At 45.5% G+C, this 17,297-nt stretch overlaps 8 non-coding genes across 8 annotated transcripts; all 8 read left to right on the top strand.

Moving 5' to 3' along the window:
- Nucleotides 1-418: 418 nt before the first annotated feature.
- On the top strand, nucleotides 419-500 carry trnal-aag (transfer RNA leucine (anticodon AAG)). Its single transcript has one exon. It is a non-coding gene; the product is annotated as a tRNA-Leu (tRNA).
- Nucleotides 501-3,349: 2,849 nt separating this feature from the next.
- On the top strand, nucleotides 3,350-3,431 carry trnal-aag (transfer RNA leucine (anticodon AAG)). The gene has a single exon. It is a non-coding gene; the product is annotated as a tRNA-Leu (tRNA).
- Nucleotides 3,432-5,967: 2,536 nt separating this feature from the next.
- Nucleotides 5,968-6,040, top strand: trnav-uac (transfer RNA valine (anticodon UAC)). The gene has a single exon. It is a non-coding gene; the product is annotated as a tRNA-Val (tRNA).
- A 1,664-nt stretch (nucleotides 6,041-7,704) lies between these two features.
- On the top strand, nucleotides 7,705-7,786 carry trnal-aag (transfer RNA leucine (anticodon AAG)). The gene has a single exon. It is a non-coding gene; the product is annotated as a tRNA-Leu (tRNA).
- A 2,546-nt stretch (nucleotides 7,787-10,332) lies between these two features.
- On the top strand, nucleotides 10,333-10,405 carry trnav-uac (transfer RNA valine (anticodon UAC)). Its single transcript has one exon. It is a non-coding gene; the product is annotated as a tRNA-Val (tRNA).
- Nucleotides 10,406-12,069: 1,664 nt separating this feature from the next.
- On the top strand, nucleotides 12,070-12,151 carry trnal-aag (transfer RNA leucine (anticodon AAG)). The gene has a single exon. It is a non-coding gene; the product is annotated as a tRNA-Leu (tRNA).
- Nucleotides 12,152-13,291: 1,140 nt separating this feature from the next.
- trnav-uac (transfer RNA valine (anticodon UAC)) lies at nucleotides 13,292-13,364 on the top strand. The gene has a single exon. It is a non-coding gene; the product is annotated as a tRNA-Val (tRNA).
- Nucleotides 13,365-15,028: 1,664 nt separating this feature from the next.
- Nucleotides 15,029-15,110, top strand: trnal-aag (transfer RNA leucine (anticodon AAG)). Its single transcript has one exon. It is a non-coding gene; the product is annotated as a tRNA-Leu (tRNA).
- Nucleotides 15,111-17,297: the final 2,187 nt, after the last annotated feature.

Genomic DNA, 17,297 nt, shown 5'->3' with positions numbered 1-17,297 from the left:
GTAAATGATGATATGCCTTCAGTTTGAGAGTGTAGTTACACACTTCTGATGCTTCCACGAAGAATTACCGCATTTACATTCCTTGCGCAGGCGGCCCGGTTCAAAGACAGGGAAGAAGCGGATGCGCTGGTGTCACAGTGCACCACGGATTCCTCAACTACTCTGTCTGTATTCTCACGCACTCACAGATACATTTGTAGCTGAATCCAGTCTGAGAAGATAGACTCAGTTTACCGGTGATTTTTGTCTGGATTGATGGGCTATCGTTAACTGCTGAGAAATTGATATTGTAGACGGGCACATCCCAGCAGCTGTGCGAGTCGGAGAGGGATCATTCAACCCTTTTCACGTCAGTTTGAATCTGTTGTTATGCAGGAACACAATTGGAAGTGCAAGAAAATGCACTCGCGGACGTGCTGGTAGTGTGGCCGAGCGGTCTAAGGCGCTGGATCAAGGCTCCAGTCTCGACAGAGGCGTGGGTTCGAATCCCACCGCTGCCATTTCTGCTGAACACCTCCAACGAAACAATCCTGCCTCATTTCTGTTTATAACAGAAGAAAAATGAGTTTGCTTCCCGGGGAATTGACTGCGGTGTGGAGAAGTGCCGAATTTTCCAAAGTGTCTGTGCTGTCGTGATCGTGTTCGCTTCCCGCACGGAAAATCGCCAGCAGCTCTACTGTTGCTTTCTGTTCCAGGCAAGTTGAGCTTTTACTGGAACCGAATAGAGACTGTTATTTCATCGTTGTTGCGAAACAGAGTCCTACGGTGACTCGACTCGTCGTTATTTGGTTTTCTGGCCAATGAGAAAATCGTTCCAATGTATTTCGATGTCATATGTTATTGAATTTCTCCCACTTCAGTCATTTCCGTCCTGGAGACATCGGAAGGGAAAAGTAATCTAATCGAGACTGTGATTGGTGAAATTCACTTTTTATGGCCCATTCTTATTACGTTCTTTCTTTGTCTCTTTGCAGCATTGTCTGGGAAGTGGTGGTGCACTCAGGCTCCAGTATGTTTGAAAGAGTAGTTTGGAATTGCCCTGTTGTTAGTTGTGTGATTACTTTGTGGCTCATGCCCCCGGACTGTCTCACATTTAGCATTCATGCTTGCTGTGTCTGAAAATGCATTTGGTTTTCCAGTTTTGTTTGTGTTCCGTGTTAAGTGCTTTCTGTTTTGCGATTCGCTCAATACATTACGAATTAACAGGGTTTCCGAGGTAACTTCCAGCTGCAAAAATCCTCAACTGAGAATCTGGGAAACTTTCACGGAGTATGGTCAGTCGGAGCAAAAGTAAGGAAGTCGTTCGTTTCTGCAGTGTTTCACAATGCTACCTTTCCCGTGAGCAGTCGAACAGACTAAATGATTTTGCCACAGACTGCGACGGTAAGCTCCGCAAAAACGTAATTCTTTAAAGCAGGTGTAAGCAACACAACGTTATTGGGGTACACCGCGTGGAAACAGACACTTCGGTGTATCTCGTCCATGCTCACCACATCGCCAAAATTAAACAAGTCCCATTAAACAACGAGCTCACGGAAACAGAAAGGTGAAAGGTAGAATGGCTTCAACTTTCAGTGCTGGATGCCACTGAGCTGCAGCGAGGGCGACCGAGGTTTGTTTCTGTAGTGTAGTGGTCATCACGTTCGCCTTACACGCGAAAAGTCCCCAGTTCGAAACTGGGCCGAAACTGCTTTGCTCTTCAACTGCAGCCTTTGACGTCGACAAGAACGGAGCTTTATTGCTTGCTTTCCCATGTGCAAGCCTGCCTTCAAGTCTGCTTGAACAAATCTTCTCTCGTAGTGCATTGCAATTCCATTTAATTACTGTGCAAAGCATTGTAAAGTTTTTTCTCCAACCTGTTTCCTATCATATGCCATTCTGTTTGATAGTGGAGTTACCCCCTTCTGATCCTTCCACGAAAAGCATTACCGCATTCGCATTCCTTGCGCAGGCGGCCCGGTTCAAAGACAGGGAAGAAGCTGATGTGCTGGTGTCACAGTGCACCACGGATTCCTCAACTAGTCTGTCTGTCAAATGTATCCCAAAGTCGTCTCTGAAAGACCTCATTTGGAAGGTGTCTGTCGTTATTCAACGTGCGAGAATTGGCACCAGAGGTCCTGAATCATGTTTTGGAGCAGTTCGCACGTTAGTGGCTCATTCAATCAGCAACAGCAATGAAAGAAATTCCACTCTCAGAGGAACCTCTGGACCTGTGCTTTCATAGCGTCGCTAGTATTAAGGTGCGCCCCGAGATCTAAGCCACGTTGGAACTGAAACGGAGGAATCGACAGAGAGGCGACAGAATGACATCGCATCCATTTGGTTTTCTTTAAATCACTGACGAGCAGGAAAATGGAAACGGGGAGGGCGAGTGGGGAAGTGAGGCAGTTGCAGCTCTGGAGAACGTCCTTCTTTGTGATTCACTCAGCAACCAGAGACGTGACGGTGACTCAGGCGTGAGAGCTCTTCACATCGTGAACAAAAAGCAATCAAGGTCAGTTAGCACCTCTTCCGTAGTGGGGGTGGGGTGAGGTAATTACCTTTTGACTTCTGTTACTATGTTCAGAAACTGCCTTTTGGATTGGGGTGAACAGAAACTGCATTTCTAAAAAGCACCATGGAACTTGTTAAACTTTATTGAGTCGCTTTTTTTAATCGATTCACACACAGGTTTCCAACTCTTTTGGTATCGATGAGGCTCATGTCCAGGTGTGATAATCTCTGCAGCAAATTGCACGGTTAAGGTAAAAGGCAAGGGAAGTGGCATCTCGAACCGGCCCCGAGGTCAGACCTTCCTCACAATGTAATCTGTCGTTCTCGGATTGTAATGCTACCTCCGGTTTTAGGGTGGAACATTCTTTGGGAACCTTATTCTGCAAAACAGACACAGTGACTGAAACTGTGCAGCACGGTATGATTTGGGACACGGCCTGCTCAGCTTTGTGCATTTTCCCTGTAGTCCGGTGTGTTTCATGTTCCGTGTAAACGTGAAAGTTGTCCTGTTTCGAGCAATGGGTGAAATCATTTAGCAAAGCAAGAATCGAAATTGCAGTAATGTCAAGTAGCTCATGGTAATTTGACCCAATCATAACCGATCATATATTCTCACGCACTCACAGATACATTTGTAGCTGAATCCAGTCTGAGAAGGTAGACTCAGTTTACCGGTGATTTTTGTCTGGATTGATGGGCTATCGTTAACTGCTGAGAAATTGATATTGTAGACGGGCACATCCCAGCAGCTGTGCGAGTCGGAGAGGGATCATTCAACGCTTTTCACGTCAGTTTGAATCTGTTGTTATGCAGGAACACAATTGGAAGTGTAAGAAAATGGAGGCGCGAACGTGCTGGTAGTGTGGCCGAGCGGTCTAAGGCGCTGGATTAAGGCTCCAGTCTCGGCAGAGGCGTGGGTTCGAATCCCACCGCTGCCATTTCTGCTGAACATCTCCAAACCATTTTTTTGGTTTAAATGCTGCTTCAATCCCTGCCTCATTTCTGTTTAAAACAGAAGAAAAATGAGTTGGCTTCCCGGGGAATTGACTGCGGTGTGGAAAAGTGCCGAATTTTCCAAAGTGTCTGTGCTGTCGTGATCGTGTTCGCTTCCCGCACGGAAAATCGCCAGCAGCTTTTCTGTTCCAGGCAAGTTGAGCTTTTACTGGAACCGAATGGAGACTGTTATTTCATCGTTGTTGTGAAACAGAGTCCTACGGTGACTCGACTCGTCGTTATTTGGTTTTCTGGCCAATGAGAAAATCGTTCCAATGTATTTCGATGTCATATGTTATTGAATTTCTCCCACTTCAGTCATTTCCGTCCTGGAGTCATCGGAAGGGAAAGGTAATCTAATCGAGCCTGTGATTGGTGAAATTCACTTTTTATGGCCCATTCTTATTATGTTCTTTCTTTGTCTCTTTGCAGCATTGTCTGGGAAGTGGTGGTGCACTCAGGCTCCAGTATGTTTGAAAGAGTATTTTGGAATTGCCCTGTTCTTAGTTGTGTGATTACTTTATGGCTCATGCCCCCGGACTGTCTCACATTTAGCTTTTTTTAATCGATTCACACACAGGTTTCCAACTCTTTTGGTATCGATGAGGCTCATGTCCAGGTGTGATAATCTCTGCAGCAAATTGCACGGTTAAGGTAAAAAGCAAGGAAAGTGACATCTCGAACCGGCCCCGAGGTCAGACCTTCCTCACAATGTAATCTGTCGTTCTCGGATTGTAATGCTACCTCCGGTTTTAGGGTGGAACATTCTTTGGGAACCTTATTCTGCAAAACAGACACAGTGACTGAAACTATGCTGCACGGTATGATTTGGGACACGGCCTGCTCAGCTTTGTGCATTTTCCCTGTAGTCCGGTGTGTTTCATGTTCCGTGTAAACGTGAAAGTTGTCCTGTTTCGAGCAATGGGTGAAATCATTTAGCAAAGCAAGAATCGAAATTGCAGTAATGTCAAGTAGCTCATGGTAATTTGACCCAATCATAACCGATCATATATTCTCACGCACTCACAGATACATTTGTAGCTGAATCCAGTCTGAGAAGATAGACTCAGTTTACCGGTGATTTTTGTCTGGATTGATGGGCTATCGTTAACTGCTGAGAAATTGATATTGTCGACGGGCACATCCCAGCAGCTGTGCGAGTCGGAGAGGGATCATTCAACCCTTTTCACGTCAGTTTAAATCTGTTGTTATGCAGGAACACAATTGGAAGTGCAAGAAAATGAAGCCGCGGACGTGCTGGTTGTGTGGCCGTGCGGTCTAGGGCGCTGGATTAAGGCCGCAGTCTCGACAGAGGCGTGGGTTCGAATCCCACCGCTGCCGTTTCTGCTGAACAGCTCCAAACCATTTTTTTGGTTTCAATGCTGCTTCAATCCCTGCCTCATTTCTGTTTAAAACAGAAGAAAAATGAGTTTGCTTCCCGGGGAATTGACTGCGGTGTGGAAAAGTGCCGAATTTTCCAAAGTGTCTGTGCTGTCGTGATCGTGTTCGCTTCCCGCACGGAAAATCGCCAGCAGCTCTACTGTTGCTTTCTGTTCCAGGCAAGTTGAGCTTTTACTGGAACCGAATGGAGACTGTTATTTCATCGTTGTTGTGAAACAGAGTCCTACGGTGACTCGACTCGTCGTTATTTGGTTTTCTGGCCAATGAGAAAATCGTTCCAATGTATTTCGATGTCATATGTTATTGAATTTCTCCCACTTCAGTCATTTCCGTCCTGGAGTCATCGGAAGGGAAAGGTAATCTAATCGAGACTGTGATTGGTGAAATTCACTTTTTATGGCCCATTCTTATTATGTTCTTTCTTTGTCTCTTTGCAGCATTGTCTGGGAAGTGGTGGTGCACTCAGGCTCCAGTATGTTTGAAAGAGTATTTTGGAATTGCCCTGTTCTTAGTTGTGTGATTACTTTATGGCTCATGCCCCCGGACTGTCTCACATTTAGCATTCATGCTCGCTGTGTCTGAAAATGCATTTGGTTTTCCAGTTTTGTTTGTGTTCCGTGTTAAGTGCTTTCTGTTTTGCGATTCGCTCAATACATTACGAATTAACAGGGTTTCCGAGGTAACTTCCAGCTGCAAAAATCCTCAACTGAGAATCTGGGAAACTTTCACGGAGTATGGTCAGTCGGAGCAAAAGTAAGGAAGTCGTTCGTTTCTGCAGTGTTTCACAATGCTACCTTTCCCGTGAGCAGTCGAACAGACTAAATGATTTTGCCACAGACTGCGACGGTAAGCTCCGCAAAAACGTAATTCTTTAAAGCAGGTGTAAGCAACACAACGTTATTGGGGTACACCGCGTGGAAACAGACACTTCGGTGTATCTCGTCCATGCTCACCACATCGCCAAAATTAAACAAGTCCCATTAAACAACGAGCTCACGGAAACAGAAAGGTGAAAGGTAGAATGGCTTCAACTTTCAGTGCTGGATGCCACTGAGCTGCAGCGGGGGGAGACCGAGGCTTGTTTCTGTAGTGTAGTGGTCATCACGTTCGCCTTACACGCGAAAGGTCCCCAGTTCGAAACTGGGCAGAAACTGCTTTGCTCTTCAACTGCAGCCTTTGACATCGACAAGAACGGAGCTTTCTTGCTTCCTTTCCCATGTGCAAACCTGCCTTCGAGTTTGCTTGAACAAATCTTCTCTCGTAGTGCAATGCAATGCAATTCCATTTAATTACTGTGCAAAGCATTGTAAAGTTTTTCTCCAACCTGTTTCCTATCATATGCCATTCTGTTTGAGAGTGTAGTTACCCCCTTCTGATCCTTCCACGAAAAGCATTACCGCATTCGCATTCCTTGTGCAGGCGGCCCGGTTCAAAGACAGGGAAGAAGCTGATGTGCTGGTGTCACAGTGCACCACGGATTCCTCAACTAGTCTGTCTGTCAAATGTATCCCAAAGTCGTCTCTGAAAGACCTCATTTGGAAGGTGTCTGTCGTTATTCAACGTGCGAGAATTGGCACCAGAGGTCCTGAATCATGTTTTGGAGCAGTTCGCACGTTAGTGGCTCATTCAATCAGCAAATGCAATGAAAGAAATTCCACTCTCAGAGGAACCTCTGGACCTGTGCTTTCATAGCGTCGCTAGTATTAAGGTGCGCCCCGAGATCTAAGCCACGTTGGAACTGAAACGGAGGAATCGACAGAGAGGCGACAGAATGAAATCGCATCCATTTGGTTTTCTTTAAATCACTGACGAGCAGGAAAATGGAAACGGGGAGGGCGAGTGGGGAAGTGAGGCAGTTGCAGCTCTGGAGAACGTCCTTCTTTGTGATTCACTCAGCAACCAGAGACGTGACGGTGACTCAGGCGTGAGAGCTCTTCACATCGTGAACAAAAAGCAATCAAGGTCAGTTAGCACCTCTTCCGGAGTGGGGGTGGGGTGAGGTAATTACCTTTTGACTTCTGTTACCATGTTCAGAAACTGCCTTTTGGATTGAGGTGAACAGAAACTGCATTTCTAAAAAGCAACATGGAACTTGTTAAACTTTATTGAGTCGCTTTTTTTAATCGATTCACACACAGGTTTCCAACTCTTTTGGTATCGATGAGGCTCATGTCCAGGTGTGATAATCTCTGCAGCAAATTGCACGGTTAAGGTAAAAAGCAAGGAAAGTGACATCTCGAACCGGCCCCGAGGTCAGACCTTCCTCACAATGTAATCTGTCGTTCTCGGATTGTAATGCTACCTCCGGTTTTAGGGTGGAACATTCTTTGGGAACCTTATTCTGCAAAACAGACACAGTGACTGAAACTATGCTGCACGGTATGATTTGGGACACGGCCTGCTCAGCTTTGTGCATTTTCCCTGTAGTCCGGTGTGTTTCATGTTCCGTGTAAACGTGAAAGTTGTCCTGTTTCGAGCAATGGGTGAAATCATTTAGCAAAGCAAGAATCGAAATTGCAGTAATGTCAAGTAGCTCATGGTAATTTGACCCAATCATAACCGATCATATATTCTCACGCACTCACAGATACATTTGTAGCTGAATCCAGTCTGAGAAGATAGACTCAGTTTACCGGTGATTTTTGTCTGGATTGATGGGCTATCGTTAACTGCTGAGAAATTGATATTGTAGACGGGCACATCCCAGCAGCTGTGCGAGTCGGAGAGGGATCATCCAACCCTTTTCACGTCAGTTTGAATCTGTTGTTATGCAGGAACACAATTGGAAGTGCAAGAAAATGGAGGCGCGGACGTGCTGGTAGTGTGGCCGAGCGGTCTAAGGTGCTGGATTAAGGCTCCAGTCTCGACAGAGGCGTGGGTTCGACTCCCACCGCTGCCATTTCTGCTGAACAGCTCCAAACCATTTTTTTGGTTTAAATGCTGCTTCAATCCCTGCCTCATTTCTGTTTAAAACAGAAGAAAAATGAGTTGGCTTCCCGGGGAATTGACTGCGGTGTGGGAAAGTGCCGAATTTTCCAAAGTGTCTGTGCTGTCGTGATCGTGTTCGCTTCCCGCACGGAAAATCGCCAGCAGCTCTACTGTTGCTTTCTGTTCCAGGCAAGTTGAGCTTTTACTGGAACCGAATGGAGACTGTTATTTCATCGTTGTTGTGAAACAGAGTCCTACGGTGACTCGACTCGTCGTTATTTGGTTTTCTGGCCAATGAGAAAATCGTTCCAATGTATTTCGATGTCATATGTTATTGAATTTCTCCCACTTCAGTCATTTCCGTCCTGGAGTCATCGGAAGGGAAAGGTAATCTAATCGAGACTGTGATTGGTGAAATTCACTTTTTATGGCCCATTCTTATTATGTTCTTTCTTTGTCTCTTTGCAGCATTGTCTGGGAAGTAGTGGTGCACTCAGGCTCCAGTATGTTTGAAAGAGTATTTTGGAATTGCCCTGTTCTTAGTTGTGTGATTACTTTATGGCTCATGCCCCCGGACTGTCTCACATTTAGCTTTTTTTAATCGATTCACACACAGGTTTCCAACTCTTTTGGTATCGATGAGGCTCATGTCCAGGTGTGATAATCTCTGCAGCAAATTGCACGGTTAAGGTAAAAAGCAAGGAAAGTGACATCTCGAACCGGCCCCGAGGTCAGACCTTCCTCACAATGTAATCTGTCGTTCTCGGATTGTAATGCTACCTCCGGTTTTAGGGTGGAACATTCTTTGGGAACCTTATTCTGCAAAACAGACACAGTGACTGAAACTATGCTGCACGGTATGATTTGGGACACGGCCTGCTCAGCTTTGTGCATTTTCCCTGTAGTCCGGTGTGTTTCATGTTCCGTGTAAACGTGAAAGTTGTCCTGTTTCGAGCAATGGGTGAAATCATTTAGCAAAGCAAGAATCGAAATTGCAGTAATGTCAAGTAGCTCATGGTAATTTGACCCAATCATAACCGATCATATATTCTCACGCACTCACAGATACATTTGTAGCTGAATCCAGTCTGAGAAGATAGACTCAGTTTACCGGTGATTTTTGTCTGGATTGATGGGCTATCGTTAACTGCTGAGAAATTGATATTGTCGACGGGCACATCCCAGCAGCTGTGCGAGTCGGAGAGGGATCATTCAACCCTTTTCACGTCAGTTTAAATCTGTTGTTATGCAGGAACACAATTGGAAGTGCAAGAAAATGAAGCAGCAGACGTGCTGGTTGTGTGGCCGTGCGGTCTAAGGCGCTGGATTAAGGCCGCAGTCTCGACAGAGGCGTGGGTTCGAATCCCACCGCTGCCGTTTCTGCTGAACAGCTCCAAACCATTTTTTTGGTTTAAATGCTGCTTCAATCCCTGCCTCATTTCTGTTTAAAACAGAAGAAAAATGAGTTTGCTTCCCGGGGAATTGACTGCGGTGTGGAAAAGTGCCGAATTTTCCAAAGTGTCTGTGCTGTCGTGATCGTGTTCGCTTCCCGCACGGAAAATCGCCAGCAGCTCTACTGTTGCTTTCTGTTCCAGGCAAGTTGAGCTTTTACTGGAACCGAATGGAGACTGTTATTTCATCGTTGTTGTGAAACAGAGTCCTACGGTGACTCGACTCGTCGTTATTTGGTTTTCTGGCCAATGAGAAAATCGTTCCAATGTATTTCGATGTCATATGTTATTGAATTTCTCCCACTTCAGTCATTTCCGTCCTGGAGTCATCGGAAGGGAAAGGTAATCTAATCGAGACTGTGATTGGTGAAATTCACTTTTTATGGCCCATTCTTATTATGTTCTTTCTTTGTCTCTTTGCAGCATTGTCTGGGAAGTGGTGGTGCACTCAGGCTCCAGTATGTTTGAAAGAGTATTTTGGAATTGCCCTGTTCTTAGTTGTGTGATTACTTTATGGCTCATGCCCCCGGACTGTCTCACATTTAGCATTCATGCTCGCTGTGTCTGAAAATGCATTTGGTTTTCCAGTTTTGTTTGTGTTCCGTGTTAAGTGCTTTCTGTTTTGCGATTCGCTCAATACATTACGAATTAACAGGGTTTCCGAGGTAACTTCCAGCTGCAAAAATCCTCAACTGAGAATCTGGGAAACTTTCACGGAGTATGGTCAGTCGGAGCAAAAGTAAGGAAGTCGTTCGTTTCTGCAGTGTTTCACAATGCTACCTTTCCCGTGAGCAGTCGAACAGACTAAATGATTTTGCCACAGACTGCGACGGTAAGCTCCGCAAAAACGTAATTCTTTAAAGCAGGTGTAAGCAACACAACGTTATTGGGGTACACCGCGTGGAAACAGACACTTCGGTGTATCTCGTCCATGCTCACCACATCGCCAAAATTAAACAAGTCCCATTAAACAACGAGCTCACGGAAACAGAAAGGTGAAAGGTAGAATGGCTTCAACTTTCAGTGCTGGATGCCACTGAGCTGCAGCGGGGGGAGACCGAGGCTTGTTTCTGTAGTGTAGTGGTCATCGCGTTCGCCTTACACGCGAAAGGTCCCCAGTTCGAAACTGGGCAGAAACTGCTTTGCTCTTCAACTGCAGCCTTTGACATCGACAAGAACGGAGCTTTCTTGCTTCCTTTCCCATGTGCAAACCTGCCTTCGAGTTTGCTTGAACAAATCTTCTCTCGTAGTGCAATGCAATGCAATTCCATTTAATTACTGTGCAAAGCATTGTAAAGTTTTTCTCCAACCTGTTTCCTATCATATGCCATTCTGTTTGAGAGTGTAGTTACCCCCTTCTGATCCTTCCACGAAAAGCATTACCGCATTCGCATTCCTTGTGCAGGCGGCCCGGTTCAAAGACAGGGAAGAAGCTGATGTGCTGGTGTCACAGTGCACCACGGATTCCTCAACTAGTCTGTCTGTCAAATGTATCCCAAAGTCGTCTCTGAAAGACCTCATTTGGAAGGTGTCTGTCGTTATTCAACGTGCGAGAATTGGCACCAGAGGTCCTGAATCATGTTTTGGAGCAGTTCGCACGTTAGTGGCTCATTCAATCAGCAAATGCAATGAAAGAAATTCCACTCTCAGAGGAACCTCTGGACCTGTGCTTTCATAGCGTCGCTAGTATTAAGGTGCGCCCCGAGATCTAAGCCACGTTGGAACTGAAACGGAGGAATCGACAGAGAGGCGACAGAATGAAATCGCATCCATTTGGTTTTCTTTAAATCACTGACGAGCAGGAAAATGGAAACGGGGAGGGCGAGTGGGGAAGTGAGGCAGTTGCAGCTCTGGAGAACGTCCTTCTTTGTGATTCACTCAGCAACCAGAGACGTGACGGTGACTCAGGCGTGAGAGCTCTTCACATCGTGAACAAAAAGCAATCAAGGTCAGTTAGCACCTCTTCCGGAGTGGGGGTGGGGTGAGGTAATTACCTTTTGACTTCTGTTACCATGTTCAGAAACTGCCTTTTGGATTGAGGTGAACAGAAACTGCATTTCTAAAAAGCAACATGGAACTTGTTAAACTTTATTGAGTCGCTTTTTTTAATCGATTCACACACAGGTTTCCAACTCTTTTGGTATCGATGAGGCTCATGTCCAGGTGTGATAATCTCTGCAGCAAATTGCACGGTTAAGGTAAAAAGCAAGGAAAGTGACATCTCGAACCGGCCCCGAGTTCAGACCTTCCTCACAATGTAATCTGTCGTTCTCGGATTGTAATGCTACCTCCGGTTTTAGGGTGGAACATTCTTTGGGAACCTTATTCTGCAAAACAGACACAGTGACTGAAACTATGCTGCACGGTATGATTTGGGACACGGCCTGTTCAGCTTTGTGCATTTTCCCTGTAGTCCGGTGTGTTTCATGTTCCGTGTAAACGTGAAAGTTGTCCTGTTTCGAGCAATGGGTGAAATCATTTAGCAAAGCAAGAATCGAAATTGCAGTAATGTCAAGTAGCTCATGGTAATTTGACCCAATCATAACCGATCATATATTCTCACGCACTCACAGATACATTTGTAGCTGAATCCAGTCTGAGAAGATAGACTCAGTTTACCGGTGATTTTTGTCTGGATTGATGGGCTATCGTTAACTGCTGAGAAATTGATATTGTAGACGGGCACATCCCAGCAGCTGTGCGAGTCGGAGAGGGATCATCCAACCCTTTTCACGTCAGTTTGAATCTGTTGTTATGCAGGAACACAATTGGAAGTGCAAGAAAATGGAGGCCCTGACGTGCTGGTAGTGTGGCCGAGCGGTCTAAGGTGCTGGATTAAGGCTCCAGTCTCGACAGAGGCGTGGGTTCGAATCCCACCGCTGCCATTTCTGCTGAACAGCTCCAAACCATTTTTTTGGTTTCAATGCTGCTTCAATCCCTGCCTCATTTCTGTTTAAAACAGAAGAAAAATGAGTTTGCTTCCCGGGGAATTGACTGCGGTGTGGAAAAGTGCCGAATTTTCCAAAGTGTCTGTGCTGTCGTGATCGTGTTCGCTTCCCGCACGGAAAATCGCCAGCAGCTCTACTGTTGCTTTCTGTTCCAGGCAAGTTGAGCTTTTACTGGAACCGAATGGAGACTGTTATTTCATCGTTGTTGTGAAACAGAGTCCTACGGTGACTCGACTCGTCGTTATTTGGTTTTCTGGCCAATGAGAAAATCGTTCCAATGTATTTCGATGTCATATGTTATTGAATTTCTCCCACTTCAGTCATTTCCGTCCTGGAGTCATCGGAAGGGAAAGGTAATCTAATCGAGACTGTGATTGGTGAAATTCACTTTTTATGGCCCATTCTTATTATGTTCTTTCTTTGTCTCTTTGCAGCATTGTCTGGGAAGTGGTGGTGCACTCAGGCTCCAGTATGTTTGAAAGAGTATTTTGGAATTGCCCTGTTCTTAGTTGTGTGATTACTTTATGGCTCATGCCCCCGGACTGTCTCACATTTAGCATTCATGCTCGCTGTGTCTGAAAATGCATTTGGTTTTCCAGTTTTGTTTGTGTTCCGTGTTAAGTGCTGTCTGTTTTGCGATTCGCTCAATACATTACGAATTAACAGGGTTTCCGAGGTAACTTCCAGCTGCAAAAATCCTCAACTGAGAATCTGGGAAACTTTCACGGAGTATGGTCAGTCGGAGCAAAAGTAAGGAAGTCGTTCGTTTCTGCAGTGTTTCACAATGCTACCTTTCCCGTGAGCAGTCGAACAGACTAAATGATTTTGCCACAGACTGCGACGGTAAGCTCCGCAAAAACGTAATTCTTTAAAGCAGGTGTAAGCAACACAACGTTATTGGGGTACACCGCGTGGAAACAGACACTTCGGTGTATCTCGTCCATGCTCACCACATCGCCAAAATTAAACAAGTCCCATTAAACAACGAGCTCACGGAAACAGAAAGGTGAAAGGTAGAATGGCTTCAACTTTCAGTGCTGGATGCCACTGAGCTGCAGCGGGGGGAGACCGAGGCTTGTTTCTGTAGTGTAGTGGTCATCACGTTCGCCTTACACGCGAAAGGTCCCCAGTTCGAAACTGGGCAGAAACTGCTTTGCTCTTCAACTGCAGCCTTTGACATCGACAAGAACGGAGCTTTCTTGCTTCCTTTCCCATGTGCAAACCTGCCTTCGAGTTTGCTTGAACAAATCTTCTCTCGTAGTGCAATGCAATGCAATTCCATTTAATTACTGTGCAAAGCATTGTAAAGTTTTTCTCCAACCTGTTTCCTATCATATGCCATTCTGTTTGAGAGTGTAGTTACCCCCTTCTGATCCTTCCACGAAAAGCATTACCGCATTCGCATTCCTTGTGCAGGCGGCCCGGTTCAAAGACAGGGAAGAAGCTGATGTGCTGGTGTCACAGTGCACCACGGATTCCTCAACTAGTCTGTCTGTCAAATGTATCCCAAAGTCGTCTCTGAAAGACCTCATTTGGAAGGTGTCTGTCGTTATTCAACGTGCGAGAATTGGCACCAGAGGTCCTGAATCATGTTTTGGAGCAGTTCGCACGTTAGTGGCTCATTCAATCAGCAAATGCAATGAAAGAAATTCCACTCTCAGAGGAACCTCTGGACCTGTGCTTTCATAGCGTCGCTAGTATTAAGGTGCGCCCCGAGATCTAAGCCACGTTGGAACTGAAACGGAGGAATCGACAGAGAGGCGACAGAATGAAATCGCATCCATTTGGTTTTCTTTAAATCACTGACGAGCAGGAAAATGGAAACGGGGAGGGCGAGTGGGGAAGTGAGGCAGTTGCAGCTCTGGAGAACGTCCTTCTTTGTGATTAACTCAGCAACCAGAGACGTGACGGTGACTCAGGCGTGAGAGCTCTTCACATCGTGAACAAAAAGCAATCAAGGTCAGTTAGCACCTCTTCCGGAGTGGGGGTGGGGTGAGGTAATTACCTTTTGACTTCTGTTACCATGTTCAGAAACTGCCTTTTGGATTGAGGTGAACAGAAACTGCATTTCTAAAAAGCAACATGGAACTTGTTAAACTTTATTGAGTCGCTTTTTTTAATCGAGTCACACACAGGTTTCCAACTCTTTTGGTATCGATGAGGCTCATGTCCAGGTGTGATAATCTCTGCAGCAAATTGCACGGTTAAGGTAAAAAGCAAGGAAAGTGACATCTCGAACCGGCCCCGAGGTCAGACCTTCCTCACAATGTAATCTGTCGTTCTCGGATTGTAATGCTACCTCCGGTTTTAGGGTGGAACATTCTTTGGGAACCTTATTCTGCAAAACAGACACAGTGACTGAAACTATGCTGCACGGTATGATTTGGGACACGGCCTGCTCAGCTTTGTGCATTTTCCCTGTAGTCCGGTGTGTTTCATGTTCCGTGTAAACGTGAAAGTTGTCCTGTTTCGAGCAATGGGTGAAATCATTTAGCAAAGCAAGAATCGAAATTGCAGTAATGTCAAGTAGCTCATGGTAATTTGACCCAATCATAACCGATCATATATTCTCACGCACTCACAGATACATTTGTAGCTGAATCCAGTCTGAGAAGGTAGACTCAGTTTACCGGTGATTTTTGTCTGGATTGATGGGCTATCGTTAACTGCTGAGAAATTGATATTGTAGACGGGCACATCCCAGCAGCTGTGCGAGTCGGAGAGGGATCATTCAACGCTTTTCACGTCAGTTTGAATCTGTTGTTATGCAGGAACACAATTGGAAGTGTAAGAAAATGGAGGCGCGAACGTGCTGGTAGTGTGGCCGAGCGGTCTAAGGCGCTGGATTAAGGCTCCAGTCTCGGCAGAGGCGTGGGTTCGAATCCCACCGCTGCCATTTCTGCTGAACATCTCCAAACCATTTTTTTGGTTTAAATGCTGCTTCAATCCCTGCCTCATTTCTGTTTAAAACAGAAGAAAAATGAGTTGGCTTCCCGGGGAATTGACTGCGGTGTGGAAAAGTGCCGAATTTTCCAAAGTGTCTGTGCTGTCGTGATCGTGTTCGCTTCCCGCACGGAAAATCGCCAGCAGCTTTTCTGTTCCAGGCAAGTTGAGCTTTTACTGGAACCGAATGGAGACTGTTATTTCATCGTTGTTGTGAAACAGAGTCCTACGGTGACTCGACTCGTCGTTATTTGGTTTTCTGGCCAATGAGAAAATCGTTCCAATGTATTTCGATGTCATATGTTATTGAATTTCTCCCACTTCAGTCATTTCCGTCCTGGAGTCATCGGAAGGGAAAGGTAATCTAATCGAGCCTGTGATTGGTGAAATTCACTTTTTATGGCCCATTCTTATTATGTTCTTTCTTTGTCTCTTTGCAGCATTGTCTGGGAAGTGGTGGTGCACTCAGGCTCCAGTATGTTTGAAAGAGTATTTTGGAATTGCCCTGTTCTTAGTTGTGTGATTACTTTATGGCTCATGCCCCCGGACTGTCTCACATTTAGCTTTTTTTAATCGATTCACACACAGGTTTCCAACTCTTTTGGTATCGATGAGGCTCATGTCCAGGTGTGATAATCTCTGCAGCAAATTGCACGGTTAAGGTAAAAAGCAAGGAAAGTGACATCTCGAACCGGCCCCGAGGTCAGACCTTCCTCACAATGTAATCTGTCGTTCTCGGATTGTAATGCTACCTCCGGTTTTAGGGTGGAACATTCTTTGGGAACCTTATTCTGCAAAACAGACACAGTGACTGAAACTATGCTGCACGGTATGATTTGGGACACGGCCTGCTCAGCTTTGTGCATTTTCCCTGTAGTCCGGTGTGTTTCATGTTCCGTGTAAACGTGAAAGTTGTCCTGTTTCGAGCAATGGGTGAAATCATTTAGCAAAGCAAGAATCGAAATTGCAGTAATGTCAAGTAGCTCATGGTAATTTGACCCAATCATAACCGATCATATATTCTCACGCACTCACAGATACATTTGTAGCTGAATCCAGTCTGAGAAGATAGACTCAGTTTACCGGTGATTTTTGTCTGGATTGATGGGCTATCGTTAACTGCTGAGAAATTGATATTGTCGACGGGCACATCCCAGCAGCTGTGCGAGTCGGAGAGGGATCATTCAACCCTTTTCACGTCAGTTTAAATCTGTTGTTATGCAGGAACACAATTGGAAGTGCAAGAAAATGAAGCCGCGGACGTGCTGGTTGTGTGGCCGTGCGGTCTAGGGCGCTGGATTAAGGCCGCAGTCTCGACAGAGGCGTGGGTTCGAATCCCACCGCTGCCGTTTCTGCTGAACAGCTCCAAACCATTTTTTTGGTTTCAATGCTGCTTCAATCCCTGCCTCATTTCTGTTTAAAACAGAAGAAAAATGAGTTTGCTTCCCGGGGAATTGACTGCGGTGTGGAAAAGTGCCGAATTTTCCAAAGTGTCTGTGCTGTCGTGATCGTGTTCGCTTCCCGCACGGAAAATCGCCAGCAGCTCTACTGTTGCTTTCTGTTCCAGGCAAGTTGAGCTTTTACTGGAACCGAATGGAGACTGTTATTTCATCGTTGTTGTGAAACAGAGTCCTACGGTGACTCGACTCGTCGTTATTTGGTTTTCTGGCCAATGAGAAAATCGTTCCAATGTATTTCGATGTCATATGTTATTGAATTTCTCCCACTTCAGTCATTTCCGTCCTGGAGTCATCGGAAGGGAAAGGTAATCTAATCGAGACTGTGATTGGTGAAATTCACTTTTTATGGCCCATTCTTATTATGTTCTTTCTTTGTCTCTTTGCAGCATTGTCTGGGAAGTGGTGGTGCACTCAGGCTCCAGTATGTTTGAAAGAGTATTTTGGAATTGCCCTGTTCTTAGTTGTGTGATTACTTTATGGCTCATGCCCCCGGACTGTCTCACATTTAGCATTCATGCTCGCTGTGTCTGAAAATGCATTTGGTTTTCCAGTTTTGTTTGTGTTCCGTGTTAAGTGCTTTCTGTTTTGCGATTCGCTCAATACATTACGAATTAACAGGGTTTCCGAGGTAACTTCCAGCTGCAAAAATCCTCAACTGAGAATCTGGGAAACTTTCACGG

The sequence above is a fragment of the Chiloscyllium punctatum genome, chromosome 18 (assembly GCF_047496795.1).
Source record: "Chiloscyllium punctatum isolate Juve2018m chromosome 18, sChiPun1.3, whole genome shotgun sequence".
In the NCBI taxonomy this organism is placed as follows: Eukaryota; Metazoa; Chordata; class Chondrichthyes; order Orectolobiformes; family Hemiscylliidae; genus Chiloscyllium; species Chiloscyllium punctatum.
The sequence above is the reverse complement of the archived record's forward strand: the minus strand, read 5'-3'. Positions and strand labels throughout refer to the sequence as shown.